Here is a 13671-nt window from a genome sequence, read left to right as displayed (position 1 = left end):
TTTATATAGTGTAACCAAGTTAACAAGCACTTTCCAAGTAATGCTAAAATCGCTTGGAAAGCGCTTGTCAACCCGCATGCGGAAATGCATGTGAAGAACGCTTCGCATCCGCATGTCCCTGGCAGGAAAAACGCATGTAAAATCCGCATGCGTTTTTTCTGCCAGGGAGATGCAGAAACGCTCAGGAAAAATCCGGAGCATTTCTGCATCGTGGGCACATAGCCTAAAAACGCTTGTAATTCACACATGAATGCATCAATAAACTGTTGTTTTGTGAGTGTATGGGGGAGGGAACAGATAATGTTTAAGATAGGAGCACCGCAAGGTATGTGACCCCTGCGTCTCCACCTTCCAGGGTAATCTGGGGAACGGGGATAGACTAGGGTGCCTCCTAGTTCGAGGGATCAGGTAGGTGCCCACTGTTATGTTCTGCTACCAAAGCTAAGGAAAGAGAGGAGATCTGTCCCTACTATGAGACTCAGCTGAATCCCTACGATGTAACAGGGAACCTGATCCTGCGATCAGACCTGCTAAAGTCCTAATCTAGTCTGTACGAAGACCTATAGATGTGGGGAGGGAATCCCTACAAGTACTAAGGACTGGGAGGAATATGGGACACCTCCTAACAGAAATAGTAGCAGACAGACGAACAAACAAAATAGATAGAACATAGAGGTCCGTAGACCAAGCAAACTAACAGAGTTAGATACAGAGCACAGGCTAGCTAGAAAGTAGATATACAATGAAGTCCAGCAAAGCCAGAAGGGCGGAGCAGGACTAAATAGGCCAACAAGGTCATGTGACCAGCAAAGGAAAAAAAACCTAACAGCAAGGTTCTAACAGTACCCCCCCTTCTAAGAGGATCCTCCGGATCCCCTAGGACCAGGCTTATCAGGAAATCTCCTGTGAAACGCTCTGATAAGTCTGGACGCGGAAACATCATCTGACCTCACCCAAGAGTTATCCTCGGGTCCGAAACCTTTCCAGGCCACAAGATACTGCAAACTACCTCTATACCGTCTAGAGTCAAGGATGCGAGAAATTTCATATTCCCCGTCCTCCACCACCGGAGGAACAGAGGCAGAGGCGTCACCATCCGACACAACAGCTTTTTTTAACAGAGAGACATGAAAGACCGGATTAATTCTCCAGGAGGTAGGAACCTCCAACCTAACAGCAGATTGGTTGACAACCTGAAGCACCTTAAAGGGCCCTACAAACTTGGGACCCAATTTCTTAGAAGGAATCTTCAACCGCAGATTCCTAGAGGACAACCAAACCATGTCACCAACAGCGAACAAAACCTCCTGTCGTTTCCTATCAAAGTAGTCTTTAGATTTTCTGTTGGCCTCCTGAAGATTACCACGCACATCCGTCCAAACTCTTTCCAAATCACCGGAAAAATTCTCCTCCTCAGGCACGGCAGATCCCAACTTGGAGAACGACCCAAACGACGGATGTCTCCCAGAACAACAAAAAAAAGGCGAACAACCAGCAGAAGAAGATGTATGATTGTTCAGAGTAAATTCGGCAAGTGGCAGAAACTCAGACCACCCCTCTTGATTGTCTGCCACAAAACAACGCAAGAACTGCTCAACATCCTGGTTTTTCCTTTCTGTCTGGCCATTAGATTCAGGATGATATCCGGACAAAAACGACAAATGAATTCCCAACCTGTCACAAAAGGCACGCCAAAAACGAGCCACGAACTGAGGACCCCTATCAGAAACAATGTCAGTAGGAACGCCATGAAGTCTGACAATTTCCTTGACAAAGGCCTTAGCGAGAGTTTTAGCGCAGGGCAGTTTGACGAAGGGAACCAAGTGACACATCTTGCTAAAACGGTCCACGACCACCCAGATGACTGTAAAACCCTCAGAGGAGGGAAGGTCAGTTATAAAGTCCATAGCCAAATGTGTCCAAGGAGCACTGGGGACCTCCAAAGGACAAAGCAACCCCGCAGCAGGAGTATGTGAGGACTTAGATCTAGCACATATAGTACATTGGCGCACCCACTTAATGACTTCCTTCTGCCATCCAGGCCACCAAAAACTGCGACCCACCAGTCTCTTGGTCTCAGAGATTCCGGGATGACCTGCCAACCGAGATTCGTGACACTCAACAAACAAATCTCTCCTAAAGGTCTCAGGCACAAACAACCTCCCATGAGGAGTGTTAGATGGGGCATTCTCCTGAGCTTTAAGAATCTCATCTTCCAAAACGGAGTCTAAAGCAGCTATCACAACACCTTCTTGTAAAATGTTTTCCTCTTTCTCAGCACCGACTATGGGAGAAAAACTGCGAGACAAGGCATCCGCCTTAACATTCTTAGTACCAGGGATGTAAGTAACGGAGAAATTAAACCGCGAGAAAAACAGTGCCCACCTAGCCTGACGGGCATTCAGGCGCTTGGCAGCATCAAGATATATCAGATTTTTATGATCCGTAAGAACCTGAACGGGAAATTCCGCACCTTCCAAGAAGTGGCGCCAGTGTTCAAATGCGAGTTTAATAGCCAATAATTCCCGATTACCAATATCGTAATTCAATTCAGTCTCCGAAAATTTTTTTGAAAAAAAGGCACAGGGATGTAATCCATCCCCGTTATCCTGAGACAATACTGCGCCAACCCCCACAGAGGAAGCATCAACCTCAACCAAAAACGGCCTAGTAACATCAGGCTGCATAAGGATGGGAGCAGAGGTGAACCTCTCCTTGAGATACACAAAAGCTTCAATGGCCTCAGAAGACCACTGAACCGCATCAGCACCTTTCCTGGTGAGATCAGTCAGAGGTTTGACAATACTAGAAAAATTTTTTATGAACTTTCTATAGTAATTGGCGAAACCCAAAAACCTCTGTATCGATTTCAAACCAATAGGCCTAGGCCATTCCTGCACAGCCTGAACCTTAACCGGATCCATCTCAAAACCTTTGCTGGAGATAATGTAGCCCAAAAAACTAATTCTCTGTACAGCGAACTCACATTTCTCCAGCTTAGCAAAAAGCGAATTGTCCATTAATAACTGTAATACCTCACGCACGCTCCGCCAATGAGACTCCAGATCTGGCGAATAAATCAAAATGTCATCCAAATACACAACCACATTTTTACCGATCAAAGGTCTAAGGATGTCATTAATCAGATTCTGAAAAAATGCAGGAGCATTAGTAAGACCAAAAGGCATAACCAGATTCTCAAAATGACCCACAGGAGTGTTAAAAGCAGTCTTCCATTCATCACCCTCCTTCATGCGCAACAGATTGTATGCCCCCTTAAGGTCAATTTTAGAGAACCACTTGGCCCCCAATAACTGGTTAAACAGATCAGGAATCAATGGCAGTGGGTAAGGATTGCGTACCGTAATTTTGTTAATCTCACGAAAATCCAGACAAGGACGTAAACCGCCGTCCTTTTTTTTTACAAAAAAAAATCCAACCGCCACAGGAGACTTAGAGGGCCTAATGTGACCGGCGGCCAAACTTGTCTGTATGTATTCCTCCAAAGCCTTCCTCTCAGGAATAGTAAGGTTAAATAAACGACTCTTAGGAAGAGTCGCTCCAGGGACAAATTCAATAGAACAATCATAGTCTCTATGGGGAGGCAAAACCTGCGATTCCTTCTCAGAAAAAACTCTCCAAAAATCCTGAATAGGAACAGGCAATTCTCCCCTATCCAAAGCTGCAATACGCCCGTTACAACACTTGTCATAACATTTATGGCTCCAGGATTTAATTTCACTGGTAGACCAATCCAGTACAGGATTGTGAAATTTTAACCAGGGCAAACCCAATATTACTGGAGAAGGCAAGTTATTCAACACTACCAAATCCAATTTCTCATGGTGAACACCATTAATAGTGAGAGGAAATTCACAGACCTTGCGAGTAATATTCTTCAAAGGGGAGCCATCCACAGAAACCACAGCAATGGGGGATGACAAAGGTTCAGGTTTTAAATTGAGTTTTTCCACGAATCCCCCATCAATTACATTCAGTGTAGACCCGCAATCAACAAACACCCGAAATTCCATTAATTTTTCCTGAGCAATCGTGGAAGCAGCTAAAAATATACCCTTGGAATTTAAACAGGCAATACGGGCGTGACTGACCATTTTTTTTTTTTCCTTTCTTCATACGAAGCTCACAGCCTTTAATCAAATGACCAGATTTTCCGCAATAGAAACACAAGCCTTGCGAAAAACGACGGTCTTTTTCTTGAGAGCGAGGTGCCACCGATCCAATCTCCATCGGTTCACCACTGTTAGTACACACATTATCATAACCAGAAACTGACATAGCAGAGGATTTGCTCTCATTAACCCTAGCACGCAGTCTTCTATCCACCCGTATAGCTAATTGCATAGCCTGTTGCAAATCTTCAGGTGTAGGATAAGCAATTAGCAGGTCTTTAACCCTTTCACTGAGCCCAGCAAGAAATAGACTTTTCAGAGCAGAATCGTTCCACCCTGTTTGAGTGGACCAACGACGAAAATGTGTACAATATTTTTCCACATTACCCGATCCTTGTTTTAGACGTCTCAACTCAGTCTCAGCTGATGCGACACGGTCAGGATCATCATATAATAGTCCCAAAGCAGAAAAAAAACTATCCACTGATCTGAAGCATGAATCACTAGGTTGCAAAGAAAAGGCCCACTCCTGAGGCTCTTTGCGCAAAAGTGACATTATGAACCCTACGCGCTGGGATTCATCCCCAGAGGACTTAGGTCTCAAACGAAAATACAATAAGCAAGCATTTTTAAATGAAAAAAATTCTCGGTGTTCACCAAAGAACAAATCCGGCAAACATACCTTAGGCTCCAAGAAATGTGCTCCAGGACAGTTACTCACGTGCTGACGGAGCTCGGCCACTTCCAGAGAGAGTCCCTGCAGGCGATGAGCCAAATCCTGAACCGACACCATGATGGAACAGAGAAATCTTTCCTTAGAGAATTTGCTGGCTGGACTTACTGTTATGTTCTGCTACCAAAGCTAAGGAAAGAGAGGAGATCTGTCCCTACTATGAGACTCAGCTGAATCCCTACGATGTAACAGGGAACCTGATCCTGCGATCAGACCTGCTAAAGTCCTAATCTAGTCTGTACGAAGACCTATAGATGTGGGGAGGGAATCCCTACAAGTACTAAGGACTGGGAGGAATATGGGACACCTCCTAACAGAAATAGTAGCAGACAGACGAACAAACAAAATAGATAGAACATAGAGGTCCGTAGACCAAGCAAACTAACAGAGTTAGATACAGAGCACAGGCTAGCTAGAAAGTAGATATACAATGAAGTCCAGCAAAGCCAGAAGGGCGGAGCAGGACTAAATAGGCCAACAAGGTCATGTGACCAGCAAAGGAAAAAAAACCTAACAGCAAGGTTCTAACACCCACAGTCCCTAGTCACTACGTGACAGGCCCTTGACTCTGGTATTTTATTAGCCTAGAATCACATATGCAGTTTTTGGTACTAGTCATGGCAGTTTTTTGAGCCAAGTAAATAGTAGATTTATAGGGCTGGAAAATTTGCTTTATCCAGCTGAATCTATTTCTGGCTCCCTCTCTGTGCCGGAATAGTCACTGCTCCCCACGCCGGGACTGTGTGCGTGGGGAGCATTGACCATTCATGGACTTTAATAGCGGGCATGCTGACAACTGAGCGCAGCAGGAGCAGCGCTGTGGCTACAGTGTGCGCGCTATTAGGGAGAATGAATGGTCACTGCTCCCCACGCACACAGTCCCGGCATGGGGAGCAGTGACTATTCCGGCACAGAGCGGGACACAGCGCTGGTGGAGAGAGGAGGTGAGTATAATTGTTTATTTTTTTCTGTGCAGCGCGACAGGGATCAGGGGTGCCAAGCATACCAGGATGAGGGGGGCCATACATACAGGGATGAAGGGTGCCATACATAACAGGAAGAGGGATGAGGTGGGCCATACATACCGGGATGAGGGGGGCCATACATGCAGGGATGAAGGGTGCCATACATACCAGGAGCCGCGCAGCAGGCACGTGTGCCGGCTATTAAGGAAAATGAATATTCACTGCACAGCAGTGAATATTCATTTTCTTTAAGTAGCGGGCACAGTGTAGGCTGCAGCAAGCGGCTGCTGCCTCCTGTGCCCTGCTACTCCACCGCTTTTGCTTCCCCCACATCCCCCACTACCCACAGCCACAGTATTTATGTATATTGGACTATAAGACGCACCCCCCACTTTCCTCCAAAATTTTGGAGGAAAAAAGTGGGTCTTATAGTCCGAAAAATACGGTATTTTGCCTTTAGTGGTCCATTCTTTCTCCAAAAAAAGGGCACTTTGATGGGAGCCGGCTCTTCACCATCCATTGTCAATATTTATGTGTCCAGATGGGAGGAAATATATATTTCCTGATCCTGGTATGCGATAGACCTATGTAATTGGCATCGGAATTTGTGTCATATATGAATCATAATAGCATGAACCTCAAATTTACGTCTCCCATAAAGGACAAACAAATCAATTTTATCAACATTACATTGACCCACAATTCTATAGAAGGTGTGGCTGTTTCCACTTACATGAAGGACACTTCCACCAATTCTACTCTCATTGCCACTTCGTGTCATTGTAAACACGTCATTAAAAACTATTTAGGATAAAAAGAAATATGACATCAGAATCCCAATATTTGCAGGAAGCTAAAGAAGTGGATAGGAGACTACGACCACGTAAATATCCTAATTGGATGCGCAAAAGGACCAATAATATTGTATTAGACATGGATTGTAATGATATGCTGAAGAAGAAAAATTTGCAATATGAAAAATAATTGTCATATGTCTGGGTTTGACCCATTGAGCCTGTGCTTTGTGGTCGAATTCTCTGTTCGCCAAGCCACAGGAGATACGTCTTTTCTCTGGGTGTTTAGTTTCTGTTACATTTTAAAGGGGACTTGTACAGACAATAAAATACATTGCAGAATAGCAATAATCACATAAATGAACAGATACCAAGAGAAGTGAGGGCCCTGCTCTCAAGCTTACAATCTATGAGGAAATAGGGGAGACAAGAAAGGTGGATGGCACAAATTGCTTGTATTGTACGGTCCAGCCATCAATATAATAAAATGAGTGTTCACGTAATGCTGCATGAACCGGTCACCAACCAGTATGTGTACGGACACAGAGAACTATATTAAGTGCATGTAGGGTGTGTGAGCAGATGATATAAGGGTCCTGGTTTATAAGAAAAGTTTGTATCGGCAAAACAGGGATAGTTAGATAAGTGTGTTGAGACGATAGGCCAGTCTAAAGAAATGCGTTTTTAGGGCACTCTTAAAACTGTGGGTATTGGGGATTAATCGCAGTGTCCTGGGTAATACATTCCAAAGAACTGGCGCCGCTCTCAAGAAGTCTTGTAGACGGGAATGGAAGGTTCAGATTATTGAGGATGTTAATCTTAGGTCATTAGCAGAATGGAGGACGCTGGTAGGGTGGTAGACTGAGAGGGAGGAGATGTAGGAGGGTGCTGAAGCGTAGAGCTTTGTGGGTGAGAGTGATGAGTTTATATTGAACTCTGTATTGGATGGGCAACCAGTGCAACGACTGGCACAGGGTAGAGGCATCAGCGTAGCAGTTGGTGAGGAATATGATCCTGGCTGCTGCATTTAGGACCGATTAGAGAGGGGAGGGTTTAGTAAGAGAGACCGATTAGTAGAGAGTTGCAATAATCCAGATGAGAATGAATAAGCACAACAGTAAGAGTTTTTGCAGAGTCAAAGGTAAGAAAAGTTTGAATTCTAGAAATGTTTTTGAAGTGTAGATGACATAGCGGGCGAGTGATCAGGTGTGGGGAGTGAAGGAAAGATCTGACTCAAGTATGGCCCCAAGACAGTGGGCATGTTGCTGGGGAGTAATGGTAGAAAAACCCACATGGAAATGGAAAAATCGGGCGTAGGTAGGTTAGTAGAGGGAAGAAACACACGGAGTTTTGACAGGTTAAGTTTCAGATAGAGGGAGGACATGATATTAGACACACTGAAAAGACAATCACTGGTGTTTAGTAGTAATGCAGGCATGATGTCAGGCATAGAGGTGTATAATTGGGTGTCATCGGCATAGAGAAAGAGGAGCATTGCGGCTTTAAAAGTCTCCTCACCTGACCTGCTTAACACGTCACTCTCCGCAAGGAGAAATATTACCCCTAGATACCGGTCTGACGCCTCTCATCCAGCCAAACCAGAACTCACACTTGCAGTACCCCGAAACACAGTGTCTGCAAATTGAGTTTCTGGTCTTGGCTTTTTATCCTAAGTCATGTGATAAGGCTCATTAAGGGGTCACTTGACTTTTAGGATTTCTACTTCCTGTAGGTGGCACTAGAGTTCTAGTCCTCTTCCTCTCTGAAGAGACAGTCGGCATAGAGAAGGTACTGAAAACCAACTCTACTGATTATTTGTTCAATAGGGGCAGTATACAAGGAGAAGAGGAGGGGGCCTAGGATTGATCTCTGAGGATCCCCGACAATAAGGGGCAGAGGAGAGGAAGAGGAGCCAGCAAAAGATACAGTGAAGGAGCAGTCAGAGAGATAGTGGAAGAACCAGGAGAGAATGGTGTCCTTGAGGCTGATAGAGCATAGCACAGTGAGGAGGAGCTGGTGATCCACAGTGTCGAAAGCTGCAGAGAGATCCAGGAGAATCAGCATGGAGTAGTGACCATTAGATTTAGTTGTTAGTAGATCATTAGAGACTTTAGTGAGGGCAGTTTCAGTAGAGTGTAAAGAGTGAAAACTGGATTATAGAGGGTCAAGAAGAGAGTTATCTGAGAGATAGCGGATTAGACGGGCGTGGAAAAAGCGTTCTATGAGTTTAGAGATGAAAAGAAGATTAGAGACAGGTCTATAGTTAGCAACACAGTTTTGGTTGAGGGATGGTTTTTTAAGTAATGAATGTTTGCTGGCGTGTTTAAATGAGGAGGGAAAGATACCAGATGAGAGATTGAATATTTTAGTTAGGTGAGTGGTGACAGCCGGGGAAATGGACTGGAGGAGATGTGAGGGAGCAGGGTAACTGGTGCAAGTAGTAGGGCGAGAAGATGCAAGGAGCCTGAACACTTCATCTTCCGTGACTGGTTCAAAGACAGAAAGTGAGTTAGATGCAGTGGAAGAGGGAGGACAGTGCATGGTATTAAGGGATTGGGAGAATATTTCCTGTCGGATATGGTAAATTTTTTCTTTGAAATTATTGGCCAGATCAACAGCAATGAGATCGGTGGTCGGGGCCTGCAATCTTGTATTGAGGAGGGAATGAAAATTGTCAGAGACGTTTATAATTGTTGGATAGTGAGGTACTGAGTGTGTTGAAATAGGTTTGTTTGGAGAGGTTGAAGGGCATAGTTGTATGTTTTAAGCATAAACTTATAACGGATGAAATCTTCGGCCAGATTGGATTTTCTCCACAGACATTTGGCGCACCTGGAGCACCGCTGTAGGAAACATGTTTACAGCATATGCCAGGGTTGTCGCCGTCTGTGCCGAGTTGTTCTATGTGTAGAGGTGCAGCTTTTCCTGCTGGTGATGGTCTCATTTGGATTTCCAGCCATACTGCTGTAGTTTAAGCCAGTCTGTAAAAGACAAGCTAGGGTTTATGTTCTTTACACTGCACCTATCTTCTGTTTCTTTTTAGGAAGTAAGCGACATATTTTCTACATACTTAATCCTTTATTTTGTATTTCGTGGTTTGTTCTACTCACTCTGGGATCTCTTTCTATTTCAGCACACTTTCCCTTCTGTAGGTAATTTACACTCTACTCTGCCCTCCGGTTCTTTAGGAGGAATGTGTTGCTTTTGATGACCTTTCTGGCAGCATAGGTCCGAGTTGCCATAGTCTAGTCTGTGGTTAGGGCTATCACAGCTCATGCGAGAAGCACAAGCGGGGTCTGGATCTTTAGTCTGTACAGGAACCGGCAGGATCAATTGCAGTTTTTAGTGTGTTAACTATTTTCCCAAGTGAGATGCTACACTATCATAACAATAATAACATGACTAATCACCAGGGGATGGCTAGAAAATTTTGGCCTGGGGGGCAACCACAAAGCAATGGCCCTCAAATTGCAGCTATCCATCTTTAGCCTGCTTATCTCTGGACACTGCATTAAAGCAGCAGAGGTAAAAGGCTTTAAACATAATGGTGACTGGTACATAGATATGGGAATAGAAGGGAGCTTACTACATAGATCCAGGAACAGAAATAATCTACAGCACAGATACGGGAGCAAAACCAAGCATACTACATAGAGACGATAACAGAAAGGAGCTTACTACATAGAGACGAGAACAAAACCAAGCTGACTACATAGATATAGGAACTGAATCAACTGACTACACAGATACAAGAACAGAACCAAGATTACTGTTACGGGTCTGGGTGGTGGAACCTCTGTGCTTTGATGCAAGGAGGGACCAGAGGGGCGTAACTAAGTGCCTACTCGGACCGACCCAGGTCACATGGCGGCTTACTTGACTCCGTGAACCAAGGAGGGACCGGGCAGGTGAACCAGGTGCCACTCTGGGACCGACCTTGTGTGAGAGCAGGTGACTCCCACGGGTCAGATGACAGGAGCTGACTGGTACAGCGGATGAGCACAGCAGGTAGGCTGGCAGCTGATCCGGGTAGACAAGCAGGCGGGTACGGCGGATAGCCAGACAGGTACTCTGGGTAAACGAGCAGGCGGGTACGGCAGGTAACTGGCAGGTGCTCCGGGTTGGCAGGCTGGCGAGCACGGCAGTTAACTGGCAGGTGCTCCAGGCTGGCAGGCACAGCGGGTAACTGGCAGGTGCTCCGGGTAGGCAGGCAGGTGGGCAAGGCAGGTAATCAGGCAGGTGCTCCAGGTAGGCAGGCTGGCGGGCACAGCGGGTAACTGGCAGGTGATCGGGGTAGGCAGGCTGGCGGGCACAGCGGGTAACTGGCAGGTGCTACTGGTAGACAGGCAAGCGGGCATGGCAGGTAATCTGGCAGGTGCTCCGGGTAGGCAGGCTGGCGGGCACAGCAGATAACTAGCAGGTGCTCTGGGTAGGCAGGCTATTTTTAGCCCCTAACAATTGTCACATTACCGCTCCATATGCAGTTTGCCTACTTAAAATCACGTGCCAACCTCTTTCTCTTCTGCATTTTCCAGTTGAAGCAATGCCAAAGGAGTTAATTTCACTTGTCTGTTCCTAAGCTTGGAATGACAGTACACAGGCATGTACACATACACAGACATGCACGCATACATTATAATAAAGGCATGTACACATACACAGACATGCACGCATACATTATAATAAAGGCATGTACACATACAGTGCGCAGGCATGTACACACAGTTGCAAATACACACATAAGCAGACATGCACACATGCAATATCCAGACATGTACGCACACCTGCACACACACATACATGCACATGCACGTTGACATACGCAGACATGAACATGCACGCACACATACAGTTAGGTCCATATATATTTGGACAGAGACATCATTTTTCTAATTTTGGTTCTAGACATTACCACAATGAATTTTAAACAAAACAATTCAGATGCAGTTGAAGTTCAAACTTTCAGCTTTCAATTGAGGGTATCCACATTAAAATTGGATGAAGGGTTTAGGAGTTTCACCTCCTTAACATGTGCCACCCTGTTTTTAAAGGGACCAAAAGTAATTGGACAGATTAAATAATTATAAATAAAATGTTCATTTCTAGTACTTGGTTGAAAACCCTTTGGTGGCAATGACTGCCTGAAGTCTTGAACTCATGGACATCACCAGACGCTGTGTTTCCTCCTTTTTGATTCTCTGCCAGGCCTTCACTGCGGTGGTTTTCAGTTGCTGTTTGTTTGTGACTGACTTGGCCATTCAAGAATATTCCACTTCTTTGCTTTAATAAACTCCTGGGTTGCTTTGGCTTTATGTTTTGGGTCATTGTCCATCTGTAGTATGAAACGATGACCAATCAGTTTGGCTGCATTTGGCTGGATCTGAGCACACAGTATGGCTCTGAATACATCAGAATTCATTCGGCTGCTTCTGTCCTGTGTCACATCATCAATAAACACTAGTGACGCAGTGCCACTGGCAGCCATGGATGCCCAAGCCATCACACTGCCTCCGCCGTGTTCTACAGATGATATGGTATGTTTTGGATCATTAGCTGTACCACGCCTTTGCCATACTTTTCTCTTTCCATCATTCTGGTAGAGGTTGATCTTGGTTTCATCTGTCCAAAGAATGTTCTTCCAGAACTGTGCTGGCTTTTTTAGATGTTTTTTAGCAAAGCCCAGTCTAGCCTTTTTATTCTTGATGCTTATGAGTGGCTTGCACCGTGCAGTGAACCCTCTGTATTTACTTTCATGTAGTCTTCTCTTTATGGTAGATTTGGATAGTGATACGCCTACCTCCTGGAGAGTGTTGTTCACTTAGTTGGCTGTTGTGAAGGGGTTTCTCTTCACCATGGAGATTATTCTGCGATCATCCACCACTGTTGTCTTCCGTGGGCTCCCAGGTCTTTTTGCATTGATGAGTTCACCAGTGCTTTCTTTCTTTCTCAGGATGTACCAAACTGTAGATTTTGCCACTCCTAATATTGTAGCAATTTCTCGGATGGGTTTTTTCTGTTTTTGCAGCTTAAGGATGGCTTGTTTCACCTGCATGGAGAGCTCCTTTGACCGCATGTTTACTTCACAGCAAAACCTTCCAAATGCAAGCACCACACCTCAAATCAACTCCAGGCCTTTTATCTGCTCAATTGAGAATGACATAACGAAGGGATTGCCCACACCTGTCCATGAAATAGCCTTGGAGTCAATTGTCCAATTACTTTTGGTCCCTTTAAAAACAGGTAGGCACATGTTAAGGAGCTGAAACTCCTAAACCCTTCATCCAATTTTAATGTGGATACCCTCAAATGAAAGCTGAAAGTCTGAACTTCAACTGAATCTGAATTGTGGTAATGTCTAGAACCAAAATTAGATAAATGTTGTCTCTGTCCAAATATATATGGACCTAACTGTTCATAGACATGCATACTCACAGATATGTACATACTCACAGATATGTACACACGCACACATATGCTGACATGCATGACCATCTTGACGTACGCAGACACAGACATTCACGTCCATGCATGTACACATGTATGCAAACACACAAATGCACGCAGACATGCACACAGACATTGACACGCATGCAGACAAATGCTAGCACACGCAGTCACGCACATGCAAACACATGCGCACGCCAGATAGACATACATGCAGACACATGCACGTAGACCTGCAAGTGGGTTTCTTGGAACTTTAAATGTGCGTCCCACTTAATGAGTGTTGTCAGCCTTCCCTTTTACTTCTGGATTCACACGCATGCAGACATTCACATCTATGCAGACATGCAAATACATACGGACACGTACACTCACACAGTTATATACATATAAACAAACATATAAATATGCACAATTATTAGGGATGTTCTTACACAGCGCTCACCCTCCTCTGGTTTGTCTCCCGTCTGGCCTGCATACTTCATTGGAGCTCTTGTCTCCGGCGGGAAGTGACAGTGCAAGTCATTGTCCGTGACGTCACTTTTAGCAGACATAGCCGTGTCCATGTCTGCTAACGGTGACGCTGCCAGGCTGACACACAC

Source organism: Phyllobates terribilis, unplaced genomic scaffold, assembly GCF_046119375.1.
Source record: "Phyllobates terribilis strain yellow unplaced genomic scaffold, ASM4611937v1 Scaffold_2__4_contigs__length_985480577, whole genome shotgun sequence".
Lineage (NCBI taxonomy): Eukaryota > Metazoa > Chordata > Amphibia > Anura > Dendrobatidae > Phyllobates > Phyllobates terribilis.
This window is presented reverse-complemented; position numbering follows the sequence as displayed.